The sequence below is a fragment of the Gossypium hirsutum genome, chromosome D08, assembly GCF_007990345.1.
Source record: "Gossypium hirsutum isolate 1008001.06 chromosome D08, Gossypium_hirsutum_v2.1, whole genome shotgun sequence".
NCBI lineage: Eukaryota > Viridiplantae > Streptophyta > Magnoliopsida > Malvales > Malvaceae > Gossypium > Gossypium hirsutum.
This window is the reverse complement of record NC_053444.1, coordinates 9,421,899-9,444,883: the sequence shown is the minus strand read 5'-3', so window position 1 is coordinate 9,444,883 and position 22,985 is coordinate 9,421,899. Positions and strand designations below refer to the sequence as shown.

Below are 22,985 nucleotides of genomic sequence, written 5' to 3'. Positions count from 1 at the left end.
TTTGTAGGAAAATGCAAATGGAGTCTTCGTCGCTGAAATACTCGACTTTAAAGTTGAGGTTGTTAGAAACGATAATGGGGCTGGAAAAAATGCAGTAGGCTTCGCCAAGGACACTGGAACGACGTCGTTGCCGTGTTTGCTGTACTCTAGTGGGATTTTAGAAGGGATTAAGGAAGTTCTCTTCGGGACTTGAAGTAGGATAAGAAAGGCAAACAAGAAGAGACTTGGATGTAAATATTAAATTTTAATATGTGTTTTTGATAGAGATTTAAGGGATTTTTTTAATTGTTAAAGGGATTAAAAGAATAATTTTTTCTTTTTATTGTAAGTCCAGTCATCAATCTATTAAGGGTTTAACGATTGAGTGATTATTTTAGACTTTTTTTTATGATAATGACTAAATTAACTAAAAAAAATAGAATGATCAAAATAGGAATAATGTTATTTTAGGGTGACCTTTGGTATAGTGTACTTTATATTTAATGGGGAAGAATGTATTTATATCAGTGTAAAGTTATTATATCTTTTTGTATGCATTTGTATAATTAATGTCGAAACTGTTTTTTGAAAAACAAAAATTTTAGTTGTCGACTTTTAAAACAAAACTGGAGTCGCCACCGATCTTTTATCAAGGTGTGATCGGGTCACCTTAAAAATTATTTTGGTCTACGAATTTTGAGAAAACGAGTTCGGGAGTCGGTTACGCACGAGGAAGGGTTAGCACCCTCGTGACGCCCAAAATTGGTACCAAATTGATCATTTAATGTCTTAGTGTCGAAAGTTAAAAAGATTTTAAAATAAGCTTGAATGATGAAATTTGTAAAAGGATAACAAATTGTTCAAGTCATGTAAAGAAATCGAGTCCTAATACGTTAGGGTACAAGTCCTCATAATCCCCGAATTTTGAATATCACTTTTATTTCATGCGAAAATATTCATTTCGAGAAAGTAACATGCCACACCCAATACGTTAGGGCACGACAAGTTAAGTTCCCAAAAATGATTTTTATGCTCATACATTTTGAATAAAGAATATCCTCGGTTATTTAAGATTAACAAAGAAAATCCGAACCCAATACGTTATGGCTCAATTTCCCTCGAAAATCTCAAGCTTCGAACATTGCTTTTATTCAAAAAAAACCTTTGGAGCGAGAAAATAACTTTGATGTATGGTTAAAACCAAAACATATTTTCAAAAAGGGTACGTTAAAAAGGTAATGTACAATATGATACAAATACTTTAATTTATAGCATATACGGATAAATATTTACAAATATATATATACAAATACGATATACAAGCTTTGCGAATATGTGTACACACATATTTAACACGCATAAATATAAGTATACATGAAAAGGTAAGTGAAGAAATATACAACAAACCTATAATAATTCCTAAAAATATACATGTATATATGTAATGACAATAAAATAAGAGTATAAAAACATGCAGATGTGTATACATTTTCAAAAATAAGAAAAATATATTAGCATATATATATAAAATATAAAGTATATAAAAGTAAAAAAGAAAAAGAAAAAAATATATGAACACGCATGTAAAATATATGCATGCATTTTTAAATTCCAAGAATATATATACTCTATAAAGAAATATGAATATATTTACAAAAATAAAAGTGTTTTTGAAATTAAAATATAAAAGATTGTAAAAATGTGTTTATTTATAAAGGTGAATTTCATGTGGCAATTGGCAGCATATAAAATATATATATTGTAAAGTAATATACGTATGTAAGAAGACAAATGAGAATTAATGTACATGTAATAACGGGAATAAAACCAAAATAGTAATAATAAAATAATAATACAAAAGGGTAATAAATTGAGTAAAAAAAAACACATTGTGATTGAAATTGCGTTAGCAGGTAGCAAATGGGATTAAAAGTAAAATTAGGGACGAAAATGTCACACGCGAATGGCATGGGGGACCAGTTTAGCAATAATACGCCCTGCAAAACGCTGTGCATTGGCGCGGGCTGAAATGAACAAAAGTAAAAATATTTGGGCCAAATGTTAAAAAATAAATTGGCTTAATAAAAACGTGGCGTGAAAGAGGAGGGCTAGCCGCGAAATTTCCCCATTTAGGGTAGAAACGCACGGACCCAACACCCACTATACGGCGCCGTTTCATCTCAAATATAAACTCAACATTTTTCTAAAAAAAAACCATTCTCTGTCATTTTACAACACAACAAAGAAACCTTATAAACCCTAGCCTCTGCTAGGGCTTCAACTCAGCCACCACCGCCGCCGTTCTTGACCAATCGGCCTCCGTCGACGCCCGATCTCCGATCGCGACAGAGAGGGGCACCAACTCGACGATTCCGGCGAAAAAGGTAGGTTTTCTCTTCCTTTCTTTATATTTTAAGCAAAAATAAATAAATAAAAGGCGAAAACTAAAAAAAAAAATCAAATATATATATGTACAAATGAAAAAAAATGAAAGAACGATTCGACAAAATGGTAAAACAGAAAAGAAAACCTCTTTTAAAAAAAATTCTCTTTGCCTTTGTATTTCTTTCGGTCTTTTCACTGAAATCCCCCCTTTTGTTACAAAATATATGGCTTTATATAGCCTAAAAACTTATTTGTTTTACTATATTTTCGCTAATGGACTCTCTGAGTCCGTGTTTGTAGGTGCGTGGAGAGTTTGGCATGCGTGGATGCCGAAACTTGCGGCGTCCGGATGCTGCTGGAGGCGCTGGAGGCGGGGGAGCTACGGCGGCTACTGGCAAATGCTGCTTTAGGGTTTCTGCTGATGTTTTTTTTGGGGGGGGGGGCTGAGTTTTGGGTTAATGATTGGGTCTTGAGCTAGGGTCAATTGGGTATTGGGTTTTAATTTTATTGGGCCTGCTATTGTATTTTATTATTGGTAGGGCCAGGCAAATAATTGGTATTACAATTAATATTTTAACGATTCAACCGTTGAATTCATTGATATAATTTTATTTGTCATGCATGTAAATTTTCGAATTGATTCGATATTGCTATCATATAGATCTAAAATACTATATATTAATATTTATTGAAATTGAAAATATTTTTGTACAAAATAAATAGTAAGAAAATTTTAATTTACATTAAATTTGACAAACATGATCGATATGAATGATGTTAGATTGTTAAAATATTAATCATATAAAAAGATACAAAGGGTGTAAATTTACTTTAATTTTACACTGATGTAAATAGATTCTTCTATATTTAATAGATCGAGTATATAATTTTATCTACTATTAGTGAATAGAGATGTTTATGGGTTAAGTGGTTTGACCGTCTTGACTTGGATGGGGTTTGAAGTTAATTATTTTCAACCCTAGCTCAACTCGATTGATTTTTACTATTTAAAAATGATTGTTTATTTATATTAATATTTTTATAATTAAATTTAAATAAAAATAAATTATTATAAAATTTTTAAACGTTAGCTTGAACATCAACTTAGAAAATTTTTTAAAATCGAACTTATTCTATTAGTGAATTATACGTTAACATACCATTAATGTTAACAAAAAAAAAAAAACTAAATTAGCCTAACTTCATTTATAATAATATCTGGTATCATTGATTAATAGCACAGTTAGTGCATGAAATATTACCCCAAATAAATATTGGTTAAATTTTGTTTATTTATCACTTTAATGAATGTATAGGAAGGCAGCTTTTCTTTCGGAGGATGCTAACTGAAAAGTTGTTTGTGCAATTTATGTTACTTGAATATACATTTTCTGTCTTTTCTTTTTTTTTAGTACACACATATACAAGCAAAATATATGGTGAAAAACTATACAAGATTTATATTTTAATACGAAACAGAGTCATGTTTTTAAACGATGAGAAATTACTTGAATAGGGGGTCAAAATGCTCTAGTTATTTAATTAATATAAAGTGACATCTTTTTCATATGAAAAATAATAGTAATATTTAAAATTATTATATTTTATCGATTAAGTCTTAACTTGATTGTCATAGACATGGTTGTCAATGCAAGAGGTGCTTATCCTCTTATTTGTGGCTTGAGGAGGGGCTGCAAGTAGTTCTAATCATTGTATTAAAAATAATAGATATGATCAAAACTTATAATAAAATTGTTCAAAAAATTATATTTTGAGAAAAATATAAAATAATCTTTTTGAGTGAATTGTTTTTTTTAGTCAATGTTGTTATTTTTAGCTTTAATTTAAATCACCTTAAAAATATAAAAATTTAAATGGTGTACAACATCACCTTTATAACAATAATATTGGTTTTTTTTTTTACTCAATTGATGTCTAACAAGAATTTTATTTAATTTTAGATTTATAATAATCATATTCAATATACCTATATTTATTGGGTTGAATGGGACCCTTAAGCCAAGTCTTGAATTTGAGTTGTGTAGATGAAAAAAAGTCATTAAAAGAGCTTTACTCTATTTAGAAACCTAACATGATCGGACTTAAAATTTAAACGAAATCTAAAAATTGTTATTAAAAAAATAAAAATTTACAAAAAAAAAAACACAACTTTGGGAAAATACATCAAACTAACATGTCAAGAACTCATAAAATTTATTTCTTCGCTTTACAAATTCAATCACAACTCTTTTTCTTTTGCAGCTCCTCATATAATATACCTCAATTCCCACTTAAAGATTGATGTGTAATCAAGTCCAAAGAAATTCCTTTTCCCCCATTATTAGCAATACTAATTACGTAGAAAATAAATTTCAAACGAGTTTTGAGGATCAGATGAAAGTGGATGGAAGTAAAAAATTTGATATTTTAAATTTTTAAAAATTTAAATCTGAAAACAAGAAAATTTTTGAAAGTAAAGAAACTTTTTTTTTAGAAACTTTGTTCAAGAGAATTCTTGAGTTTCATTTTGAGTCGTTACTGTTAACCTTTGTTTTTTCTTTGCAGATAATCTTTACTATCCATCTCTGTCTTTTCTTTACAGAGAATCATTCATGTTCATCTCTGTCTTTTCTTTTCAGAGAATCACTTTTGTTCATCTCGGTCTTTAGTCTTTCAAGGAATCTTTGAAGGTTGCAAAACAATTCTTATTTTTCTTTCTTTCTTTCTTTTTTTCTAATTTCTTTCGAGTTCTAGTGATCTTCATTCTTGTGGTATCATTTGCAAGATCCATCATTTCTATTAAAGATGTCGAAGATTTCTAATCTTTTGATTCGAAATCCATTGAGTTGAACATCTCAACCATAAGCTTTTTGTATTCCTTTTTTAGTCTTGGCCTAAGCCAACAATGCGCTGAGAGTTGATTTGGCTTGAAGAAACTCTGTTGTAGTTTGGTTTGGGGCAGTAAACTTGCATAATTTTAGGTTTTTGTTGAAAAAATCATCCAAATAATTGGAATCATATATTTCATCATTGAATTTGTCCCACCATTTCATTCTAAAATTTCTTACAATGGGATTCACAAGTATGGATCTTGTTCATAAGCATAATTTTAGGAAACAATCTAATAATTATAAAGTTTTGAATTTGGATTTTTGCTGGTTGGATATAAAAAAAGATGGTTTATACCAGTTCCACCATTCTTGAAACCAATTTGGGAATTTAATTTGGGTTTCATACTTGAAATATATGAGCAAAAAATGTCTCATATGTTGGTTGTTGATTAGAAAGGCGTTGTATCAGGTTGTTTGATAAGTCCCAATATGTAAAGTATGAGTGGTGGTCTATTTTGGTGGTAAATTTGGTTGGGAATTGTAACACCCCTTACCTGTATCCATCGCCGAATTAGGGTTACGAGACATTACCGAACAGAACATAGCTCAAAATAGGCATTCATTACATTTCATGCTTCGAAATACAATCACATCAATACACATGATTTTATATTTAATAAACAATATCACATGGCTTATAAATCAAAGCACATTCATATAAATCATTATACATATAAATCACTTAATCAACTAAAACCCAACCATGCTTTGTTACCATTAATACATAAACTATTCATGCTTCACAATTAAACTACTTTACTTAATAAGTATAATATTCAAAACATACATGATATTCGAATACCTAGTTTATAATCAAACATATTTCGTTTTATAAACCAAGTGCGCATACTACAACATTTATTTATAAGACATTATAATGTTCACTTGACTTTCATTAGCCAATTTCCATGTACTTAGCCGAATCAAAATATACCACTTCCATATGCTTTTAACCATGCCCAATTTCATTCACACAACTAAACTAAAATATCTCATATTTGGTCATTTAATAAAACTTTCATATAATATTTATTCGGCTAGCTAATGAATCTATTATTATGACATTTATATACCTAACCACAGCAAAGCATATCATGGATATGTATATAAATATTTTACTTAGCATATGCCGAATATATCATCAACTTATACTTTCGTACCCAATTAGTTAACCACAACCCAATCAATTGAATACATATTCGATCAATCATGACAACATTCAGTACATAATATGATTATGTAATTATGCTACAAACCATATCACATACTTATCATTATGAATCCAAAGCCTTAGCCGAATATACATATACGTATTAATTATCATTTCTAAACCAAATTACCCATGCAAGTATGCCATTTCAATCCGACACAAAAAAAATACATTCTTTAATCAGATTTTCATAGCTTAACCTAGTCCACACATGTCCAATACCACAATTAATATTATCATATAACTAATGACTTAATGACATGATTTAAACACCATTGCCGAATCATAAATAACTTATAACCATCACTTATATTTCATCACATGGCCGAATACATAATTTACATTATAAACAATACTCAAATTGATTCATGTTTCAAATTATGCATCTCTATAATAAGTCATTAACAATCCATAACCCAAACACATTCAACAATCACATGTATCAAGCTTTCCAAATGAACTAATCATAAGCCATATATAATTACTTCATGCCAAAACATATATATACCATGACCAAAACTATATAACTCAAGCATTAAATATATCCATTATATCAAAAGCATAGAAACTATGCTTAACCAAAAGTAATAAGCCATTTTCGCATAGCTCATAATTACATATCCCAAAATCAAACATTTTAACTAGACTATACTTGCCATAAGTTCAAATTCGAACTTAGTAAAATACCGAAAATAGTCGGTAGTGTGATAAACTTCTCTGACGATCCCTGAGCTTGTAACCAACTTCTGAAATCTATAAAACAAAGAGCAAACATACACACAATAAGCTTTCACAGCTTAGTAAGTCATAAGCAATGAAAACATTTAATCATATACAAAAAAAATCTATTCAAACAGAAATAAGCCATTAATAATTCATATACATTTCCAATTTAATTTCATATATCAAAACATACAAGTTTTACATAAATTCTACTTTAGCCGAATACCCATTTAAACATTAGTATAATTAACCATTACTTTCCACAATACATATACATCAATAGGCCGAATACATATACGTTCAAATATGCCATCACATAATTCATATTACGTAAAATTTTATATCATTAATTCAAATATTCAACTTACCTTAATTTCATAACTTAGTATGAGTACATATCATAACTTAGTATAAGTACATACCTGAGCATTTCTAACTTGATTTTACACTCGATCTTAACATACCACTGCCCGTTGAACCTTTCGGAATTAAAAAGGATACTCGGAAAGTCGAACATTTCGTACAATGCCAACATCCCAGACGTGGTCTTACATGTAATCACATAACGATGCCACTATCCCAGACAGGGTCTTACATGTAAGTCACAAGTCGATGCCAACGTCCCAGACGTGGTCTTACACGATAACACATAATGGAATCCTATGTCATGACATATGTATCCTAGCTATTCCTAAAGTTCATACGAGAATTTCGGACATCATAACTCGATCGTATCAAACTCGTAAGCATAGCCCCCAAGCTTATAGACATTCGACCATCACACACACACACATAAATAATTCAATTCATTATATAAAATTTACATATATTGAAAATTAACAACATTTAAATGATTATAAACTTACCTTGGATATCAACGGACGAAAATAAACGAGTATTCGATTATTTTTGTTTTCCCCCAATCCAAATCCATTTTCTTTGGTTCTTGATCTAAACATATTCAAATTAAACTTATTTAAACACCATTTTATTCAATTTAGTCTAAAAACACATAAATTGAGAAATTACCATTTTGCCCCTAACATTTTACACTTTTTGCAATTTAGTCCCTATTGTATAAAAAATAAAATATGAAAAATTTCATAATCCCATGCATAGACCGAAAAGTCCATATATTTCATTTATTTCACATTTTAGTCACTCAATTTATTATTTTTATAATTTAGCCCTAATTACTCAAAATCATCAAAAATTTCTAATACAAAACATTTTAATCTATCACATACCTTTAATATTTTATCATCAAACAAAAAAAATCACAAGCTATCATCAATGGCAAAACACAAAATTATCATCAATTTAAAAAATTAGGACATGGGTTTTGTAGTACTTGAAGCAACGATCACAAAAACGTAGAAATTATCAAAAACTGAACAAATTACATACCTCAATCAAGCAAAGCCAAGGCCGAATGTTCAAAGCTTTTCTTCTTTTATTTCTTTTGTATTTTCGGTCAAAAAGATGAACAATGCATGGCTTTGTAATTTGTGTTTTATTTTAATTACATTATAATATATTATTTACCATTTTAACCTTGTAAATTTAATTAGTAAACTATATAATTTCATGTCCAAAATCGGCCATCACTATCTATCATGGTATAATTGAAACATAAATACCTCTCATTAAAAGAAAAAAATCGATTTAGCACTTTAACAAATAATTTACAACTTTTACTTTTTATGCGATTTAGTCTTTTTATTAAATCAGACATTCAAATGATAAAATTAAATCATGAAAATTTCGCATATATCAATTCACACAATATAAACATATATAATAATATTTAATTATTTTTCTAACTCAGATTTGTGGTCCGAAAAGCACTGTTTCGGTTAGTGCCGAAACCGGACTGTTACAGGAATTCCTTTGGAGAGTTTGAGTTTTCACTCCAACATCTTAGTTTAAGAATTTTAATTATTGGGGTTGTTGAATGGGTAATGAAGTTAGGGTCTTTTGGATTTGTGTAATATTTATACAATATTAGTCCAATTTGAACTAGTATGTTTTCATAATATTGTTCGAGTTTTTGTGAGTCTAATGACTTAAAAATCGTACTTTGAAAAGTTCTTTGATAACAATATGTAAAGGTTTTCTAGAAAATTCCTCCCATAATGAAAATTTTTACAAAACTTTTGTTTACAAAATATTGTGAGGATTTGTCTGTAGTAGTCTACAAATATGCCACTTCTTTTGAAAAAAACTTCTTTAAAAGATATTTCTTTTGAAATATTTTTGAGAGGTTTTGGTTTGTGTAAAACAATCTCTCTCTTTTTTCAATTCTTAATTGCTTCAGCAACAATTTGTTTGAGAGGAGTTTTCTCTTTGGACTGAGTTATGACTAATGCAACTTCAAGGGGATTGAGAGAGAGACTAAATCCATTTTTTTTATTTGCGAACTTATTTCATTTAAGTCTTGTGCTTTCTGGAAGGATGCATTCTTGGAGGTTTTTTTTATGAGGATAACCATCTTTCATTTTCTTCTTATAGGTTCATACCATTTGATGGGTTTTGAGGATATTTTTATTTTTGACGGAGGATTCTTCTATTTTTCCTTTTCCTTGCCTCAAAGTTTTGGGGGTATTTTTAAAGGAATTTTCCGGTGAGAAAATTAGGCAAAAAAAGTTTCTCCTTTGATATATTCAATTTAACAATAAAAAAATTGTATTAAAGTAATATTTTGAACATCTTTTTGTAAAACTTATTTTGTAAATTTGCAGCCAATTCATAAAAGAATTTTTTGATTTAATAAATCGCTTTGAAATTTTGTAATACATAAATAATTGATAAAATATCTCTTTTTTTATTGTACTATAATTTTGCTGAGTTGGATTCTAGTGTCCAAATGTAAACTAGACTATTTATTCTTTTCCTTCCTTGATCAATTTCAAAATCCCACCATACCTAATCTTAGAAGCATCTGGTTTTACTATTTTGGGGGCAAATGGATTAGTTAAATGTAAATAATAACTCTAACCTTAAATCCTACAGGATACTTTATCCTTAACACGCTTAGCCCATGGCTAACCGAATTGTGTATCAATACTAAAAAAATCATAATACATTAATAAAGACAGTTAAACCAAAACTTAAATTTGCCTATTCCTCCTTGGCTTTGATACCAAATGAGTCCCAAGAATCTAAAGGTTGAAAGGAAGTGGATGGAAGTAAATATTTTAAATTTTAAAATTTTGAAAGTAAAGAAACTTTTTGGAGAAACTTTGCTCAAGAGAATGCTTAAGCTCTATTTTGATTTGTATTCCGAGTCATGCCTTTCATTACTAAATTGAGAACCTTTTGTAGATGGCTTTTGCCCCGTTACAACGTTTTTCTTAGGGAATTTGATCCCTTACATTATTACAAAGATTACGTAATTGCTATTTTCATGACTATTATTAAACTTGCAGACAATATATTCTTTGTCTTACAAAAATTTTGTAGGGAATCTCTATAGTATCTTTCTTTTTTCTTTTGAGAGAATTTTTGAAGAGAATCGTTACTGTTCATCTTTTTTTTTCTATGCAGAGGATCTTTACTATTCATCTTTGTATTTTCTTTGCAAAGAATAATTCATGTTCATCTTTGTCTTTTCTTTGTAGAGAATCACCCTTGTTCATATCTATTTCTTCTTCATAGAGAATCTTTATTATCCATCTCTGTATTTTGTCTTCTAGGGAATCTTTGAAGGTAGCAAAACAATTCTTCTTCATCTTTTTTTTTCTGGTTTTGGTGATTGTCACTATTGTAGGGTCATCTGCAAGATCCACCATTTTTATTGAAGATGTCGAGGATTTCTCATCTTTTGAGTTGGAATCTATTGAACTGAGCATCTCAACCATGAGTTTTTTTGTATTCCTTTTTGGTCTTGGCCTAAGCCAACAATGCGTTGACAGTCAATTTGCTTAAAGAAACTTTGCAGTAATTTGGTTCGAGGCAGCAAACTTGCATAATCTTGGGTTTTTGTTGAAAATTTCATTTAAATACTTAGAATCATATTTTTCATCATTGAATTTGTCCCACCATTTCGTTATGAAATTTTGAATTAACAATGGGATTCCTATGTGTGGATCTTTTTCATAAGCATAATTCTAGGAAACAGTCTAAGAAATACACAAATTTGAAAATAAATGGATTGTTTTGTATATGTGTTTTTGGTCTAATTTTGGCTAGAATTTGTTAAAGAACTTGGGCTACAAATATTGGATTTTTGCTGGTAGGATATCAAAAGAAGATGGTTTATACCAATCCACCGTTCTTGAAACCAATTTGGGAATTGAATTGGGTGTCATACTTGAAATATATGAGTTAATTATTTCTCATATGTTGGGTGTTGATAAGGAAGGTGTTGTACCAGACTATTTGATAGCCTCAATATGTAAAATATAGGTGGTGGCCTGTTTTGATGGTAAATTTGGATGGAAATTTCTTTGGAGAGTTTGGGTTTTCTCCCCAATCACTTGGTCTAAGAATTTTAATTATTTGGGCTGTTGAACGGGTAATGAAGTTAGAGTCTTCTGCATCTATGTAATGTTTAAACAATACTAATCTAATGACTTAAAATGCCATCATTTGAAAATTTATTTGATAACAATATTTAGAGGTTTTTCAGAAAATTCTTCCCTCATGATGAAATTTTTTTCAAAAAATTTGTTCATAAAATATTGTGAGGATTTTGGTGTGGCAGACTGCGAAGATGCTACTTCTTTTGAAAAAAAACCTTTTAAAGGTATGTTTATTTTGTAATATTTTTAAGAGATTTTGGTTTGTGTAAAACAACCTATTTATTTTTTAAAATCTTGACTGCTTCAACAACAATTTGTTTGAGAGGAGTTTCCTATTTGGATTGGGGTATGGCTAATGCCACTTTTAGGGATAGAGAGAGACTTACTTTTTTTTTATTTGTGAACTAATTTCATTCGAGGATGCATGATTGGAGGTATTTGATGAGGATAATGATCACTCATTTTCTTCTCGCGGGCAAATGTCATACCATGATTTGATGGGTTTTGAGGATATTTTTGTTTTTGGGAGGGTTATTCTACTTTTCATTTTCTTTTGTCTTTGAGTTTTTGGGGCATTTTTTTAAGGAATTTTGCTAGTGAGAAAATCAAGTAAAGAATTAGTTTCTCCTTTGATATATTCAACTTCAAAATCAAATATACTTAAAATTGTTTGTTATCTTGCAAAAATCTATTTTGATACAATATTTTGAACATCTTTTTGTAAAACTTCTTGTATAAATTTGAAATCAATTCATAATATAAATTTTTTATTTAATAAATCACTTTGAAATTTTGTAATACATAAAACAATTGATAAAATATCTTTTTCGATTGTACTATAATTTTGTTGAGTTAGATTTCCAGTGTCTAGATGTAAACTAGACTATTTATTCTTTTTCTTCCTTGATCTGTTTCAAAATCCCAACATACTTAATCTTAGAAGCATCTGGTTTTACCATTTTGGAGATGGCTGGATCAACTAAATGTAAACAAGAACCCTAACCCTAAACCCTACAAGGATACTTTATCCTTAACATGCCAAACCCATGCCTAACCGAACTTATAACACCCCTAACTCGTCTCTGTCGTCACGATAGGGTTACATGATATTACGATGATTAACATATTCAATAATATTTAAACATAATTAAAAAATAAATTTAAATATCATAAATCAATGTCCAATTAATAATCATAGAATTCATACAAAAACAACATTAATCGAGCTTTTGGGACTTTAGAAACATTCGGAAACAAACAAGGACTAATCTGAACAAAATAAAAAAAATATAGAAAAAACTAAAAACAGGGGTCACACGGTTGTGTGACAAAGGCCAACCCGTGTGGCTACTCCACACGCCCGTGTGCTCAGATCGTGTAATTGACTGTAACCGTGTGAAAAATCCTGCACCTAAAATTAATAAGACACATGGCCATATAAGGTGGTCATGTGTGGCACACAGCCGTGTGGCAGCCTGTGTCCAAGGTCATGTGCACCCAAAATGACCTCTAATATAAGCAATTCAATATCCATTTCTTGGTCACCAAACCAAACCCTTTTCAATCACTTTCACATGGTTAAAACACATTCAAACATACCTAAAACATGCCAAAATCATTCATCTTATATGCCTAAGCAATATGCCATCACTTGGCACCACAATTCAAACATTGAAACATAATCCATTCAAGTGCAACTACTTAGCATTTCATACTTCTTCAACTATCAAATTTGCCTCATTTATTATGACCAAAATTATCAACCAAGATTTATTAAGTTACCTAAACATTTGTACCAATTCAACCATTCCATTCATATTCAATCTTACCATATTTCAAACACATCCAAGAAGGATATACACAACAACTAAAGATATACAAATATGGACATATACAAGCTAAATCAAATATATATATACATATATGCTTAAACTAAGGTTACATCATTATAGCAAAAAAACTTATATACTCCTAGAACATGCCACTTATAAACTAAATAAAAAATAATCACATCTTATACTGAATCATTAAACAAATAGCATGATCTCCAAAAGTAATCCAATTGACAACTCAACTCCAACAATCTACAAAGAAGAAAAACCAAAACGAGGTAAGCTTGTGTAAAGCTTTGTAAGTTCGTAATAAACTTAAACTTTGACTTACCAAAAACGATGTAATAAAACATTTTACAAGATAACTCTATGTCCTGGTCATGAGTTTGTTAATTTCCTAGACACATCACAAGTCTCACAAGATTAGTGAGTTCATATATAAAACATGTAACTTTATCATGCCATCAAACATATACCAAAAAACTTATTTAGTACATAGCCAACCATCACATATTTATTTAGCATATAACACATATTCATTCATTAAATCTTATACTTACATTTCTTTTCTATACAACACAACCTTACAAGGTTAATAGGTATCACAAAGAAACATATAATTCCAACAATAATGGAACATGTAATAATAACATAACCAGTACATATTACATCTATCATGTGTTCGATAAACATAGCTTCCCATTCCAAGTATTTATATCAGCATCTTCCAATTCACATGTCTTGACCATATAACATTTTATATATGTACATATTAGTTTAAAATTTTACTACCTGTTGAACCAAATGAAATAACATCGGATACTCGGGAACTGCTCACGCAAGCTGTGACTGTAACATGTAATACTGTATGCTCACATGAGCTGTGAAATGGGTCTGCTCACACAAGCTATGGGTCAGGATATTAAGCTACACGGTGCTGCTCACACGAATTGTGGAGAATCCATAACAAGTGCAATACCTCAGCCATCGGTAGGACATCCAAGACCAGCACCCGAAACTGGAAATAACCTCCTAATGACATGTCATTTGTATCATAAGTACTCACAAGGTTCAAATGTGACACATTTTATATCCTAGTCATTTAACTTCGTTTCCATTATACCATTTCAAACTCACATCCGTGTATTTCACATTTTCCAAACACAGTACTCAACTTAAATATCATCATAACTTAGTCCAACTCATCACATATCAATCTCAAGTAGTTAAATTGAATAACAACATAAATATATATATTAAGTCACAAAAATAACAAATAATTAATTTAATCAATTTACAAACTTACCTAATTGAAAATAGTTACAAACACAACACCGACGATTTCTCCTTTAACTTTCCTTTCCCACAATTAATGCCAGGTTAGCTCGTTTCTTGATCTAAATATAATAAATTAGCTCGTTTCTTGATCTAAATATAATAAATTTATTCAATTAACCAATTCAAATATCATAAAATACTCAAATTCATAAATCACAAATTAACCACACTTAATGAAAAACTATGCTAGCCAATTTTCCTAGGGGTCCATTACAGCCCATATTTCTTATCATTTCACACTATTTTCATTGAATTTTACTATTTAAACAATTTAATCCCTAAACATTGAAATTACTAAAAATCACTTAACAAAATACTTATATCTAGCTGTAAAACTCAAGAACACATCAATTAAATTCTCAACACAACTAAAATTAATTAATGGAAAAATCCAAAATCTTTAACAGTTTTAAAAACAGAGATACATGTTAGCTGTACCTAGCTGCAATGGTCTCAAAAATATAAAATTTACGAAAAACGAGTGAAAAACTCACTTACATGCAATGGAAATATCAAAGCCGAAGCTTCCCAAGTTCTCCCATGATGGTTCGATGTTCAAATTAAAAGAAGAAGAATATGACACTAATTTTTTATGTTTTCTTTTTCTTTTTTTTTAAACTTTACTTATTTTATTTACTTTATTATTATTTAACTTATAATATAACATATATAATGCATAAATAAATGTCTTAACCGTCCACTAATATCAAAACATAGTATAATTATTTCATAAGTCCTCACAAATCCACTAGTTAAGCTATTTAACCATTAAAATTCAATAGTGATTAGATTTTTTGACTTTTACGATTTAGTCCTTTTTAATTAATTAACTAATTAAAAATTAAAATTTCCTAACTGAATATTCACATGCCTATATAATAACTCTGTAAATATTTAATAAAAATATTTACGGGTTCGGTTTATAGAAAGGAGGTTTCAATACTTCATTTTCCAAAACCACTTGAATTAAGGAATGAACCACTTAACTTAACTATACGATCAATTAACGAAATTTATTAAATCAAAATTTCAATAATATTATAATTGTCTCATAAACATTAAATTAATAATATTTACAAGCTCACTTGTCGAATTCGTGGTCCCAAAATCACCATTTTCGACACCACTGAAAAACAAACTATTACAAAACTGTGTATCAATACTAAAAAAATCATAGGAAATTAATAAAGATAGTTAAACCAAAACTCAGAAATATTGAAAACAAATTTGAAGATTTTCAAAACTTAGATTTTCCTATTCCTTCTTGGCTTTGATGCCAAACGAGTCCTAAGGATCTGAGGATTGAATGGAAGTGGATGGAAGTAAAATTTTGAAATTTTGAAAACTTAAATTTGGAAACAAGAAATTTTTGAAAGTAAAGAAACTTTTCTCAAGAGAACTATTGAGTTCTATTTTGATTCATATTCTGAGTTGTGACTTACATTGCTAAACTAAGAGCCTTTTATAGAGGGTTCTTACCTCTTTACAACGTCTTTCTTGGGGAATCTGATCCCTTACATTATTATAAAGATGACACAATTACTATTTTCAAGACTATTATTACAATTGCAGATAATAAATCCTCTAAAATACAAAACTTTTGCAAGGAATCTCTATTGTATACAAAGAAATGTTATTATCCATCTCTGTTTTTTCTTTGCAAAGAATCTTTACTATTCATCTTTTTTCTTTTTTTTGGGGGGTAGAGAATTGTTCTTGTTCATCTCTTTCTTTTCTTTGTAGAGAATCACTTCTGTTCATCTCTATTTTTCTTCGTAGAGGATCTTTACTATTCATCTCCGTCTTTTCTTTGTAGGGAATTACTTCTATTTATCTCTATCTTTTGTCTTCCAAGGAATCTTTGAAGGTTACAAAACAATTCTTCTTCATCTTTCTATTTTTTTAAAAAATTCTTTCTAATTTCGGTGATTGATATTGTTGTGGTGTCATTTGCAAGATCCACCATTTTTATTGAAGATGTCGAGGATTTCTCATCTTCTGAGTTGGAATCCATTGAGTTGAGTATCAGCCATAAATTTTTTGTATTCTTTTTTTTTTGTCTTGGCTAGAGCCAATAATGAGTTGGAAGTTGGTTTTGCTTGAAGAAATTTTGCAATAGTTTGGTCAGGGCAATTAATTTGTATACTCTCGAGGTTTTGTTAAAAAAAATCATCCAAATACCTGGAATCATATTTTTCATCATTGAATTCGTCCCACCATTTCATTCTGAAATTTCGAATTAACAATGTGATTCCTATGTATGGATTTTGTTCACAAGTATAATTGCAATAAACAATCCAAGAAATATATAGTTTTGAAAAGAAATGAACTATTTTGTATATGTGTTTTTGGTCTAGTTCTGGCTGAAATTTGTCAAGGGCCATAAAATTTTGATTTTTGCTAGTAGGATATCAAAAGAAGATTATTTATACCAATTCTACCATTCTTAAAACCAATTTAGGAATTGAATTGGGTGTCATACTTGAAACATATGAACTAAGAATGTCTCATATGTTAGTTGTTGATAAGGAAGGCGTTCTATTTGATAGTCCCAATATGTAAAATACGGGTGGTGGTTTGTTTTGGTGGTAAATTTGGTTGGTTTTCACCCCAATCTCTTGGTCTAAGAATTTTATTATTTGGGTTGCTGAATGGGTAATGAAGTTAGGGTCTTTTGCATTGGTGTAATGTTTGAACAAATACTGATCCAATTTAAAGTAGTATATTTTCATAATATTGCTGATTTTTTGTGAATCTAATGGCTTCAAATGCCATCGTTTGAAAAATTATTTGATAACCCTGTGGAAATTTTTCAGAAAATTCTTCCTTCATAATGAAATTTCTTTCAATACATTTATTTGTAAAATATTGTCAAGATTTTGGTGTAACATTCTGCAAAGATGCTACTTCTTTTGGAAAAAACTCTTGAAGATATGGTTTTTTTTTCAATTATTTGTGAGAGATTTTGATTTGTGTAAAACAATCTCTCTATTTTTTAAAATCGTGTTTGCTTCAACAATAATTTGTTTAAGAGGAGTTTCCTCTTTGGATTGGGCTATGACTAATACCACTTTTGAGGATTGAGAGAGACTACGTCCATTTTTTTATTTGTGAATTGTATTCATTCGGGTCTTCTAGATGCATTATTGGATGTTTTTATGAGGATGATGATCCCTAATTTTCTTCTTGCAGAAAAATTTCATGATCATGATTTGATCAGTTCTAAGGATATTTATGTTTTGGGGGAGAATTTTTCTACTTTTCATTTTCTCATCTCTGATTTTTGGAGACATTTTTGAAGGAATTCTCTGGTGAAAAAACCAGGCAAATAATTAATTTTTCTTTTGATATATTCAATTTCAAAATCAAATATACTCAAAATTACTTGTCATCTAGGAAAAATTTATTTTGAGACAATATTTTGAACATCTTTTTGTAAAACTTGTTTTCTAGATTTACAATCAATACATAAAAAAATGATTTAATAAATCACTTTGAAATTTTGTAATACATAAAACAATTGATAAAATTTCTTTTTTGATTGTACTATAATATTTTGGACTTGGATTTCAATGTTTAAATGTAAAATGAACTATTTGTTCTTTTCCTCCCTTGATTTGTTTCAAAATCCTACCATACCCTATATTAGAAGCATATTTTTCTACTATTTTGGGGATGATTGGATTAGTTAAATATAAATAAGGAAGTTTGATGATTTTTTTTTGGGTAACTATATTGGTGTGAACATTTGTCCATGGCTGTGGATTCTTCTTGAGCCTTTCATACAAGGGCTTAAATAATTTGCTAAAACCAGGATAAATATCTATGACATAGTTTAGGCTACTTAAGAATCTTTGTAGTTGAACTTTATCAAGGATTTCGTTCGGAAAATTGTTGGCAAATTCTATAGATCTTTTTATTGGAGTAATGGTACATTAGGTAACATAATGACCTAGAAACCTTACTATGGTTTGGAACAAATTAATCTTGGATTTAGATACTACTAAACTATTATTTTTTATAACTTTGATAAAAATGGTTAAGTGCTTTTTTAGATTTTAGAAAGCACTAGCTCATCATCAATGTATACTATTGTAAATTGGGAATATAGATAAAAAAATCATTCATAATTCTTTGAAGTTCAGATGGAGGATTTTTTAATCCAAAGACATTACATTCCATTTGTATTGCCCAAATGATACAATAAATGTAACAACCCGGTTTTGACCCTAATCGGAATAGTGGTTTCGGGACCACAAATTCGAGTCCTAAAAATATTTTAATATTATTTTCTATAATTTTTATGTGTGAATTTACTTGTGTGAAAATTTCATGATTTAATTTCGTCGTTTGAGTGTCCGATTAAAAAAAAGGATTAAATCGCGTAAAATAAAAAATTTTGTGGTCATTTTTAAAAGGGCTGAATAGTGGATGTTCTTTTAATATGGAGGTCTTATGTGGCAATTAATTCATTTAAATGCTAGTGGACGGCATTAAGTGATAGCATATAGTTTTTATATTATTAATATTAATTATAAAGGTTATAATTATGTATATTATATTATTATGTTATAATAAAAATATTATAAGCCATCATCATTTTATTTTATTTCTTCTTCATCTTTATGACCGAAACTAAATAAAAGAAAAAGAAAGAAGAACCTAGCTACATTCGGCCATTTTAAATTTTAATTAAGGTTAGTTCTTTGTTCGGTTTTTGATCATTTTTACGTTTTTGATATCGTTGTTTTGTGTTCTTCAAAACCCATGCTTAAATTTTGTGAATTGATGATGATTTTGAAATGTTCCATTGATGGATGTTTGAGTTTTATGATGTTAGTTGATGAAATATGAAATATATGTGTTAGATTAACATGTTTTGTCTTGGGATTTTTGATGAATTTGAGTATTTAGGGCTAAATTGTGAAAATAAATTTTTGAGGGACTAAAATACGAAATAAATGAAATGCATGGACTTGTATGAGTATAATGAAGTTTCGGCCTAACCATAGTATAGTCAAAATTTGAATGTTTTGTGTTTTGTGTAATTCGGACTAAATTGTGAAAAATGTAAAATGTTAGGGGCAAATTTGTAATTTTCCATTTATGTGTTTTTGGATTAAATTGAAGTTAATAATATTTAAACTAGCTCATTTTGAATATGTTTAGATCAAGAACCAAAGAAATCGGAGCTAGATCGGGGAAAAACCAAAATCGTCGACTAATTATCCGATTTCAATTTTTCACTATCTGAGGTAAGTCTGTTAGCAAAAATTCATGTTATCAAATCAATATATATATAAGTATATTTATTTTATAATTAATGAGTTATAATTACAAGTATAAAATTTATGTTAGTTGATGTGTGAATTTCATACATATACATGTGATGTTCGAATAGGTATGTATATAAAAGTATAAATTTTTGGATTCAATTAAAAGTTCAAATGTTATGGTTGTGTTTATATAATGTGCGAATATATATATGTGTGTAATATATATATGTGGATCGAACAAGCTTGCATATACATGTATGATACCTTATATGGATTTGGGAATGAAATTATGGATGTATATATATTAGATTCAAATATGTATGAGTATACAAATATAAACTCATGCTTTGATTATGAGTACGTAATTATATATGTATATGATAGACTCAAAAATATATATATAAATGTATTCGGTTGAATCATTGAATTTTCAAGTTTGGAATTGGTGAATTGAATCAGGTTATAAACCTAGCAGGCTAAGTGCCGGTGATCTGAATCAGGCTATAAGCCTAGCAGGCTAAGTGCCGGTGATCTGAATCAGGTTATAAACCTAGCAGGCTAAGTGCCGGTGATCTGAATCAGGCTATAAGCCTAGCAGGCTAAGTGCCGGTGATCCGAATATGATGAATTAAGTGATTCTAAGCATTTGGTATAAATATAGATATGATTTTATATGAAATGGATGAATGTATGAACATTGTTTCAAGATGTTGATGAGTATATAATTGTTCGAATCTTTGTGATTAGTGAGTATGTATATATATATCTATATATCTCGGATGTCATGAAAATTGTTGGATATTTATGTGTGCATATGTAGGCATTCGGCATAGGTGGGTATAAGTGAATATGTGCATTCGGCCTTTATAGTTTATAAGTATAAAAATTATGCTTTTGGTATATGTAATTGAACAATTATATATAAATGGATCCGATGAAGTACGAACAACAAGTACTCTAGAAATCTATATATGCAGATAATGATTATGTTAGTAATTTGATTTTATGCATATAATGTATATACCTTTGTCCGTTTATGTATATTAGTTAAATATACATTCTTTTAGATTTAAACGAAATGACTTAATATAGAAATGTTTGGTTAGTAATTATATTTGATATTTGTGATTTCGATAAATTTACTTAAATAATTATGTGATTCTTTTATATGTATTTTTAGATACGCTATAGACTTACTAAGCTATAAAAGCTTACTTTGGTTATCTTTGTCTATCTATTCTTATAGATTTTGGAGACGCGTTACGAGCTCGGGGATCATCAGCATAATCTATCACACTATCGACCGTCTTTGGTATTTTATATATTTTGAACTCGAACCTATGGCATGATAGTCTAGTTAATATGTTTAAATTTTTGGGATATGTGAATATGAGCCATGCGAAAATGGCTTATCTCTTTTCGTTTTGAATTTGGTATTAACGAATATGTTTTAATGGTCTATTTCCTATGCTTAAATTCGATTTAGTTAAAAATGGCTTGATCATTATGTTTAAACTTAGTTTTATATATTCTAGGTTGAATGTTCAATGTGATTGATTTAAATGATTCGACCATGGTATAAGTCTATTTGTATAAATGAAAATTAGTATGATTGATAACTTGATTATATTTCTTGATTGGTTACATCATGAATAAATTATGAATTAGTTTGTATTAGTAAGTTTAAAACATAGTAAAAATGCTTGTAAGTTTTTATTAAACAATTCGGCTAAAGAGTATGAAAGAACATAATGTATATTTGATCATGATCTAATCTTAATTTGAAGTGGTGTTTATGCTGTAAATTGGTTAAGGGATGAGTTTCGGTTGTGCTATGATATTGAATTGACGGATATGTATGTTTTGTATTAAGAAATGGTGTGGAAAAAAAAATGGTTGTGTTTGTTCGGTAATGCCTCGTAACCCTAATACGGCGACGTATACGGGTTAGGGGTGTTACAATAAATGTCATTTTGTATCTTTCTTCTTTTATTTAGATTTACCAAAATCATGATTTCATGTCAAATTTGGAAAAATATTGACATTGCAAAATTTTTACAATAAATCTTTTTTTATTTAGAATTGGGTATCTGATCCATTTTAAAGCTTGATTTAAAAGTTTGTAATCAATAAATAATCTTGGCGTAGTTCTTTCAAGTTCTAAATTTTTTAACATATAAAATATTGAACAACTCCAAGAAAAGCTGTTTTTTTTTATTAACTTTTTATTGAGAAACCTTGTATTTTTTTATACAAAATTCTTCCATTTTTTTATTCATCTGTATTAACCTTTTGTTGGAATTTGTCTTTCATCAAAGTTATTTTCATAGGGTAATTACTTAATGTTTTTTTTCCTATTCCAAAAGGCATTAGAAATATCAGAATATATTGTTGATCCTATTTCTTCTTTAATTTGGTTTATTCTTTCTTAGATCTTTTTTTTGCTAATTATTCAATTAATTTTTTAAAACATATTTCTTCTTTTAGAAAAGGACTTTGTCTTTGTTTACGATTAAGTTGTAGTTTAGCATTACTTCTCAAAAGTGCTTTTGGAGTCATAAACAATACTAAACAAACAACTTTTGGAGTCAAATGTACTTTTAAACCCAAAAGCAAAAATAGTTTTTTCTAGCTTTTGCCTTTTTTTTCTCAAGGTATCTACCCGAGCGAGCCCAGTAGCTAATCATTCGCATTATGTAGGCCCATTAAGGGGTAGATGTTGACCTCGAGTTTTAAAGTTGCTCTATACCCAGGGCGAGGTTCGAACCATCGACCACTTATAAAGTACTTTTGCTTTTGGCAAAAGTGTTTTTAGAAATAAAGGACAA

General features: G+C 29.1%; 3 long non-coding RNA genes across 3 annotated transcripts; 1 reads left to right on the top strand and 2 right to left on the bottom strand.

Moving 5' to 3' along the window:
* Nucleotides 1-1,837: 1,837 nt before the first annotated feature.
* On the top strand, nucleotides 1,838-2,949 carry LOC107918712 (uncharacterized). Its single transcript, XR_001690212.2, has 2 exons — nucleotides 1,838-2,363; nucleotides 2,665-2,949. It is a non-coding gene; the product is annotated as an uncharacterized lncRNA (long non-coding RNA).
* Nucleotides 2,950-6,987: 4,038 nt separating this feature from the next.
* On the bottom strand, nucleotides 6,988-8,661 carry LOC121220261 (uncharacterized). Its single transcript, XR_005917488.1, has 3 exons — nucleotides 8,596-8,661; nucleotides 8,055-8,139; nucleotides 6,988-7,218 (listed from the first exon to the last, which is right to left on the bottom strand). It is a non-coding gene; the product is annotated as an uncharacterized lncRNA (long non-coding RNA).
* Nucleotides 8,662-13,610: 4,949 nt separating this feature from the next.
* LOC107914986 (uncharacterized) lies at nucleotides 13,611-16,299 on the bottom strand. Its single transcript, XR_001689130.1, has 2 exons — nucleotides 13,875-16,299; nucleotides 13,611-13,795 (listed from the first exon to the last, which is right to left on the bottom strand). It is a non-coding gene; the product is annotated as an uncharacterized lncRNA (long non-coding RNA).
* Nucleotides 16,300-22,985: the final 6,686 nt, after the last annotated feature.